This window comes from Bubalus bubalis, chromosome 8 (assembly GCF_019923935.1).
Source record: "Bubalus bubalis isolate 160015118507 breed Murrah chromosome 8, NDDB_SH_1, whole genome shotgun sequence".
NCBI lineage: Eukaryota > Metazoa > Chordata > Mammalia > Artiodactyla > Bovidae > Bubalus > Bubalus bubalis.
In genome coordinates, this window is record NC_059164.1 from 91,891,041 (window position 1) to 91,900,270 (window position 9,230).

Below are 9,230 nucleotides of genomic sequence, written 5' to 3' on the forward strand. Positions count from 1 at the left end.
CTGACTCTTTGCGACCCCATGGACTATACCCCGCTTGGCCCCTCTGTCCATCGGATTTTCCAGGCAAGAATACTGGAGTGGGTTGCCATTTTCTCCTCCAGGGAATCTTCCTGCATCTCCTGCACTGGTAGGCAGATTCTTTATCACTGAGCCTCCTGGGAAGCCATCAACATGGTAAATCTCAAATAATAATATTGAGTGAAAAAAGCAAGATGTTGAATGAAATGTGCAGTATAACACTGATTTATGTAAATGAAAACTGCAAAGTAAAGTTATATATTTTCTCTGGATACAATTATGTACATAAATTGCATTTTTAACAACTGGAAGGAAATTACCAAATTCAAAATAGTGTTTCTCCTGGTGGTGGAAGGGGATTAGGATGTTATGCTGGTGGAGGTCAAGGGAGACATTAGCTTTATTATTTTTTTTAATATAATTTATTTATTTCTTTGTGACTGTCCTGAGTCTTCAATGCTGCACACGGGCTTTCTCTAGTTGCAGAGAGCTGGAATTACTCTCTAGTTGCCCTGCAGCATGTGGAATCGTCCCGATTGTTGTTCAGTTGCTCAATTGTGTCTGACTCTTTGTGACCTCATGGGCTGCATCATGCCAGGGAAGGCCCCATGCTTACTCTTGGGTGAATGCGGGTGCTGGCAGCTTGGCAGGATGAAGATAGTGTTGACTGCTGCCAGGAGCCCAAACTTTTGAGTAAGGTCACTTGGGTTCAATTTTTTACTCTGTCTCCAAGTAGTTATTTCAGTCATATCAATGAAGTTGCCTGGGCCTCAGTCTTCTTATCTGTAAAATGGGGACAATGGTGCTTACCTTGCAGAGGTTCTCATGAAAACTGACCTAGTTCTGCAGATCTTGAACTGGTTCTATTTGATCCTCAAAATACCCCTCCCTACCTGTACCCTTTTCAAGAACCCACGCCCCTTTTCTGGGGCTTGAGGAGTGTGGAAAGTTTGGAGAGGAGGCTGTGTTTCCACACATGGAAAGCCAAGGGTAGATTGGGCAAAGCATTGCCTCTGCTGGCAGTCACTAGCCAGGCTGAGTGCTGGCAAAAAGAGCAGTGAAGCGAAGTCTGAGTGTAGGTGGAGGCAATACCTCCACCTACAGAGAGTGAGTGGGAGGCACTCTAGGACAATGACTTAGCTTCCACCAGGTGCTGGGGTTTCAGATAATCCTCCTTGCAGGGTCTTTGGCCAAGTCTGCCCCCTGAGCTCTTTTCAGGCAAGGGCCCTCCTTTTCTTAGGAAACTGCCCTCTTAGGAAACCCTTTCTCCCTCCTCAATTATTTCATAAAAATACTTGATGGCTCATTAGCATAGAGTATGAGTCCATCCCTCTCTGGGAGGACTGACACCTCCTGGCAAAGAACTGGAAGGCAAAGAGAAGATGATGATCTGAATCTGTGGCCACAGGAACTGAGACCTTACCTTGCCTAGCACAATGCAGGTGCTGGTAGACGATACCAAACATGCTTCCCCCTCCCCGACACACTGGATAAGCAAGTGATATTAATAGGTAGTCTCCAGTAGCTAAGACTCCAAGCTCCCAATGAAGGGGGCCCGGATTCAATCCCTGGTCTGGGAACTAGATCCCAGATGCCACAACTAAGACCCAGTGCAGCCAAATAAATAAATAAAAATAAATATTAAAAAATAGGCAGCTAACAAATTGGGGAATTGCTGACTTAAAGTTAAGCAAGTCTGTTGTGGGAATTATCTGAGCCTTTAAAGTCTATTGTTCCTTGTGACTTTCCAGGGAGAAATTTACACAGGAGGCCTGTTCACAGTTCCTTAAACTTCCTGCACTGTGGGGCTCTTGTTCAAGGTCCTGTGAAACCAGATCTGAGAACACTGTTTCAGAAATAGATTGCATAATTGGATTACAGTAATTCTGAATAATTCATTATCAAAAGAATGATAATTCTTTTGCCTTATGAAGCCTTGGCTTTTAGAATATGGCTGCAAGTGTGAGGGTCTCCCGAGCCCAAAGCACCTGAGTGTTCATTGGAAGGATTGTTGAAGCTGAAACTCCAATACTTTGGCCACCTGATGTGAAGAGCTAAATCATTGGAAAAGACCCTGATGCTGGGAAAGATTGAAGGCAGGAAGAGAAGGGGATGACAGAGGATGAGATGGTTGGATGGCATCACCAACTCAATGGATATGAGTTTGGGTAAACTCCAGGAGCTGGTGGTGGACAGGGAGGCCTGGTGTGCTGCAGTGCATGGGGTTGCAAAGAATCTGACACGACTGAGTGGCTGAACTGAACTGAGGATGGATGTACTTTGGGCTTCCCTGGTGGCTCAGATGGTAAAGAATCTACCTGCAATGCAGGAGACCCTGGTTCAATCCTAGGGAAGATCCTAGGGAATCCTAGGGAATGGCAATCCACTCCAGTATTCCTACCTGGAAAATTCCATGGACAGAGGAGCCTGGTGGGCTATAGTCCATGGGGTTGCAAAGAGCTGGACATGACTGAATATGCTCACACACACAGGAGAGATGAGTGATGGCTGACCACGGGAGAAGGGGGCAGGGTGCCCATATTTTAGTCACCTGGGGAACTGCAGCCCATATAACCTTTCTCCCCACTTGTGTTAGGTCTGTGTTCTCCATACATGCTCCCCTGAATTCTAACTTGTGCTCTCAAGTCTTGGTGCTCAATACACATGTGGTATTTCAACCACAATACAACTTCTCACTTGGGCATATTTTTTTTAAAAGCATTTGTTATTTCTAGGGTGAGGTAGATTAAACCTCATCAGATTTGAAAAGGGTGATTGTGTTTGGCTAGTGAGGGGATGTATTCAGATACAGATAAAAGAGAAAATTGTTTCATGAACCCCACGAGGGGATTTTACTCAAAAGCTTAACTTCTAACTTGTTGATTATGATTGCAAACCGGGATTTTTAAAATTAAACTTTTGATTTTGAGATAACTGTAGATTGAAAGGCACTTGTAAGAAATGACACAGAGAGATCCATTGTGCCCTTTATCTTGTGGCACAAAATCACAACCAGGAACACGACATCGATACAGTCTACCAATCTTATTGTGATTTCCCCGCTTCACGTGTCCTCCTGTGTGTGCATTTATTTCTACACAGTTTCATCACTTGTGTATGTTTGTGTATCCACCCCCACCATCATGATACGGAGCAGTTCTAACATCCCAAGGATGCCCTTCTCCTGCAACTGCAATCAGGGGGGCTTCAAGTGTGAAATGTGAGAGACTAAAGACAGGGTGAGTGCAGGGAAAGGAAAAAAATAGAGGTAAGACCCTGGGTGACAAAATACGAAATATGTATTTGCTCTCTGCCCTGTTTCCTGAAGTAGAGCTCCTAAACCCCTTAAATTTCCTGTGAAAGTTTTTTTTTTTTTTTTTTTTTTTTTTTTTGTCTAAGGAGGCAACTCCTGGTGGGTTCTTGGGTGGGGGCTTGTTGTAAGAAACACCAAGCCAGGATTAGAAGCTTAGATCTGTCAGCCCTGCCTCCCCTACTCCCAGGAGAGAAGTGGGGCAGAGATTGAATTAATAGCTGATCAAACCTGTATGATGAAACCTCCATAAATCCCTACAGTGTGGGGTACAGAGAGCTTCCCGGTTGGTGAGAACATCCACATTCTAGGAGGAGGAGGATGCACCCCAAATCCATGGGGACAGAAGCTCTTTTGTTTGGGAACCTTCCACACATCTTCCTGTGGACTGCTTCATCTAGCCGTCCCTCTGTATTGCTTGTGATAAACCAGTAAACATTGTTTCCCTGGAGATCTACAAGCCATCATAATAAAGTATGGAGCTTGAGGAAGGGGCATGAGGACTCTCTATTGATGTAGGAGATAGAGGCACTCCAGGTTAGACATTTACAACTGGCCTCCTGTTTACATTTCATGGGGCACGAAGAAGTGGGCTTCAGGCTGCATCCTTACAACTGTTAGCATTTTCTGAGACAAGAGATAGGTGTGCTCCAGTTAAGGCACTTTACAATCAGCCTCCTGTTTGCCCTCTGAAATGGAAGTAACAACAGAAACAGTGTTTGTCTCCCATAAACACGTCAAGTTAATAGGCACGGCAAGGACAAAGAGGGGCAAAACTCTGTTTGAATAAAGGATTAAGGAATCTCCATTCTCCCCTCTTTGGGGATGAGGGAGACATTACACATACGCAGAAAGGTGCCATGTGGGTCACAAGTCAGGGAATAACACCAGGCCATAATGAGTCTTGCCCCTGCCAGAAGCCTTCACTTCAAGATCCATCTTGGCTGATGGGTTTGTTTGCACCCAGGGGAGGGTCTCAGGGTAGGTCAGGTGTAGAAAAAAGAAATCAGATAATTGGCTAACGGTAAACAAAGACCCAGAGGAACTGACCTATCTATATAAATGGCTTAACCACCTCTCTTCTAGCTCCTCCTCACCAGGGGGGGCGCCCTCGCCCTTTCTCTCTGGGTGTGCCTCTCCGCCTTGCTTCTATCTTAACTAAGCAAACCATCTCTCCGTGTGCTCTCCCACTTGTTGTTATGCTCTGTCTCTAATAATAAACTGTACCTGCCTTTATTGCTTCTGCCTCCAGGATAAATGCATTTTTCACTGAGAGCAAAGATCCAGGGGCAAATAGCTTCTAGCCGCTAGCCCTTGCTGGTCTGGTGGCTAGGATTCCTGGTTCTCATCCAAGCTACTCAGGTTCAATTCCTGGGCAGGGAATTAAGATATCGTTTCATGCCATGGCTCACTGCTGCCTTGCTGAGACCCCTGTTTTCAGACACCCCTGGTGTGAAAGCCGCGCCGAGTGCAGGCAGTCAGTGTCAGGAGTGAATGGTAGAGAACTCGGTCAGTGTCCAGAGAGCTGGAGAACTGGTCATTGTTGGGGGGAGACCAATACATCTGGTGTTAGAAGTGTTCCATGGCAAGAAGAAACAGTGGTTTTCTTCATCCTAGAAGACTCAGGCAGCTGCAATGGGAGAGGGACTTCATGGAAAGAAATGAGGAGTTGAAAGGGAATTTTCAGAAATTTCTGACATGCAGTGAGTGACTCAACTTTCCATTTGCACCCTCCTCCCCCCTCAAAAAAAAAATCACTAAAGAATCTCCCATTGATTCCTTCAGAGTTGGATATGGTCGGGAAGGGAGTGTTGAGATGCTGGATCAAGTAGGAATCTAATCAGGGTCACATGAAATCTCTTTTGATTCTCACCACCACCTAGACAGGGATGAGCACGAGATACTATCTCCATATTTGAGAGAAAAAGAAAAGACTGGACTTCCCTAGTAGCCCAGTGGTTAAGAATCTGCAATGCAGGGGACGTGCGTTTGAACCCTGGTCAGGGAGCTAAGATCCCACATGACTCAGAGCAACTAAGCCTGTGTGCTCTGGAGCCCAAGCATCACAACTAGAGAATTCGTGTGTTACCACAAAAGATCTTGCATGACCTGATGAAGACCCGATGCAGCCAAATATATAAATTAACTAGTTAATTTTTTAAAAGTTTGAACAGAAGTGACTTCCCAGGGTCACACAGCTTATAAACTGCAGACTCTGGGAAAGTCTAGGTGTGGAGAGGCCCTACTTCCTGGGTTCCAAATCGCATCTGGTGAGTGTATCAAGACTTAAACTTGCAGATTCCTATGGTCCAGTGGTTAGGACTTGTCACTTTTACCACTAAGGGCTCGGGTTCAATCCCTGGTCAGGAAACTAGTAATAAGATCCCACAAGCCTCCACTTGCCCCAGATCTGCTCCTTCCTTGTGGTCCTCAGGGAATTCCTGTCATCTGTGACCCCTCTCCTCCTCACCCCACATCTCACTCATCAGCACGTCCTGGGCCTCAATCCCCAGCATGCATCTCACCCCAGCATCCTCACCATCTCCACTGCAACCACCCAAGTCAAGCCTTCTTCACCTCCTGAAGGAATATTTTGCAAAAGCCTCCAAAACAGTTTTTCTGCTTCCATAGTCGTACAGCTTGAGTGATGTAAATCAAGCTTTGGCCAACAATAGCCTGCAGGCCAAATCTGGTTTGTGAGCTAAAAATGATTTTTACCTTATTAAATGGTCGGGAAAAACCCCAAAGAATAATATTTTGTGACACGTGAAAATATGGAATTCAGATTTTATGGCCCATACGTAAAATTTTATTGGCATACAGCCATGCTCATTCCTTTATGTACTGACTGGCTCTGCACAGAAATCACACGGTCTACACAGGCCAAAACCTTCACAGAAAAGGTGTTCCGACGTCACCTCTTTCCCAGCCTCCTCTGTGGGCTTCCTCCCCTCCTCAGAGTGAAACTTGAAGTCCCAGAGTCCCCTGCCCGCGGCTCTGAGTCCGTTTCTTTCCTTTGTGTCCACCATTTTCACACTCCGGTCATGTTGGCTTCAGGCGGGCCCCCACCCGGGCACCCACCCCTGCCCCCCCAAGCACTGCTGCCCATTTACTGCCTTTGCTAAGGTCGTTCCCCCTCAGGCCTCTGAATTTCTGTTTCTCTGTCTGGAATGTTCTTCCGCTGTCTGCGTGACTGACTCCTTTTCTCCAGATCTCTGCTCAAGTGTCATCTCTTCCAAGAGGCCTTTCTTGTCTACTCCTTCACCCATTACTCCATTTCGTCGTGTGTCTATTTCCTTCATTGCACTTTAGTCTACTTATTTCCTGTCACCCCCACCATGACATAAATTTCATCTGGGCAGAGAACATATTAGATGCTCAATGATTATCTGCAAATGAATGAATGAATGAGTAGCTTTTGTTGGCTCGAGAGCTGTGTGTCCATTTCCCTAGCAGGGTGACAGCCATCTCAGAATTGAGATAATTCCCATAAACTTCTCCCCAGCATTTTGTTCTCCTCTTGGATCCATTGCTGTTGTTAACCATTATGAGTTTATTTTCCTAAAATGTTATCCTTAGGTCTTTCTGCAAGAAACCAAGGAGACACCTGGTACTTAGCCAGTTTAGAGAAGAACTGCGTGCCCTTCTCAGCAGGTAAAGGAAGTCTTTCTTCTACTATCAAGAGACCCAACCCATAAAAAAGATTTATCTGTAAACATCCAAGTCTGGTCACTGGCACACTTATAAAAAGTTTCAATTCACTTCTTTTTCTCTGTAACAGGAAACAACCTCAGCTCAACAACCTTGGTAACAGGAAACAACCTCAGGAATACAACAGATTGCTGGGGGATGTGAATACATGAAAAGTACAGGGACTGAGCAGGATTGCCTAGGTTACAAATAAATAAATAAAATCTCCAAATCTTAGTGTCTGAAGACAACACGTTTATTTCCTGCTCGCCTCCATCATGGTTGGCAGGGACCATTGGATGTAGTCACTTAGTAATTCGGGTCAGTGGGTCGCTTTGCTACCAGCCAGGGTTGGTCTCAGGGGCTTAGTCCCCAAACACAAGGGACAGGAAGGGCAGTCTATCCTGTGCCTGAAAGGGGTGGTGGTGATTGATGAACAACTGTAAGGACAACCACAGGCTTCCCAGTGGCTCAGATGGTAAAGAATCTGCCTGCAATGTGGGAGACTCAGATTCGATCTCTGGGTCAGGAAGATCCCCGGGGAAGAGAATGGCAACCCACTCCAATATTCTTGCTTGGGAAATCCAGTGGACAAGAGAAGCCTGGTGGGCTACACTCCATGGGTCGAAAAAAGTCGGACACAACTGAGCGAATAACACACAATGACAACCACAGGAGGATGAAGAGAACATATTCTCTTTAAAGGCAAAATGAGACCAGGGAAGAGGGCAAGAAAGATAGGAGCTGAGAAAGAAGGGCTTCAGAGGCTCCTAAAGGCATATCAGCGAGACTAACAACTCTGGTCACACTCCTGTATTCGCCTGAGCTGTAAATTTCTGTGTCATCTATTGTCATGGTGTTTGAAAAGCTGATTATGCACTCTTATGGAGCTCTTCAACAACTCTTTGCTCTTAAACATTTATAGCACCCTTCCAAATGAGTGAGTTACAGCAATCCTCTTCAGGTGAAAGTATTCTCCAAGCTCTTGCTTCTGTAAGCAGAGGCATGTAATCCTCAGGGACACACAAAGGCATGAACTCTGACCAGGCTCAATTACTCACAGAATCACACACACACCTTGCAGTAAGGACTGAATCGATACAAGATGACTCATCTTTCTCTTTAGGGCTGACCCTAAAATGTGATTTCCATTTATAGCCAACCCTTCCCGTGGAGCGGTGTTGTCCAACAGAAACTTCTTCGATGATAGAGATGTTCCACCTGCCAATGCAGGAGACATAAGAGACACAGGTTCAATCCCTGGGTTGGGAAGATCCCCTGGAGGAGGACATGGCAACCCACTCCAGTATTCTTGCCTGGAGAATTCCATGGACAGAGGAACCTGGTAGACTACAGTCCACAGGGTCGCAAAGAGTCAGACACGACTGAAGCGACTTGGGACGTTCTATGTCTGTGCTGTCCAATGTGGTAGGTAGGCACTAGCCGAATGTGGCTCTTGAGCATTTGAAATGTGGTTAATGTGACTGATGTGTGTGTGCTCAGTCGCTCAGTCATGTCCGACTCTTTGTGACCCCATGGACTATAGCCCACCAGGTCCTCTGTCCAAGGAACTTTCCAGGCAAGAATACTGGAGGGGGGTGCTATTTTCCACTCCAGGGTATCTTCCTGACCCAGGGATCAAATCTGTATCTCCTGTATTAGCAGGCGGATTCTTTACCATTAGCGCCATGCAGTAGTGCTTTATGGGAAGCACAGTGTGACTAAGGTGCTGAATTTTAAATTGTATTTAGTTTTAATTTTTCTTGAATTTGAAAAGCCACATAGCCACACATGGCTAGTGGCTGCTGTATTGAATAGCATAGCTTTGGAGTAAAAAGGAGAACTGTTGCTTTCTATTCAGCTCCCATCTTGGCTGTGCCAAGAAAAAGACAGCTATGCTGTGAAAAACCAATATAAATGCTAGTCATGATACGTTCGATTCTATTATCTCCTTCTGACTCATACTGTCTTACACACGGTCTCCTATTCAGGGAAGATGTCTAGACTGTTCCTTGTACAAAAGTGGCCTCTAACTGGAAGGGGTGGGTGGTGGAGGACCACTGACCAAAGGCTACCCACAGGCTGCCCAGAGCCGTGGAAGGTGGCCTGTTTGGAGTCTCTGAAGGAGCAGCAGTGATTGACTCAGCCTATCAGGGTGCCTCCCTTGGAATTTTAAAAGGTTTGGCCAATCAGCAGAGAGAAGGGGCGGGAG

General features: G+C 45.9%; 1 long non-coding RNA gene across 1 annotated transcript; it reads left to right on the forward strand.

Annotated features, from left to right (window-relative positions):
• Positions 1–623: 623 nt before the first annotated feature.
• On the forward strand, positions 624–7,530 carry LOC112586400. Its single transcript, XR_003110810.3, has 4 exons — positions 624–711; positions 3,121–3,257; positions 6,908–6,982; positions 7,110–7,530. It is a non-coding gene; the product is annotated as an uncharacterized LOC112586400 (long non-coding RNA).
• Positions 7,531–9,230: the final 1,700 nt, after the last annotated feature.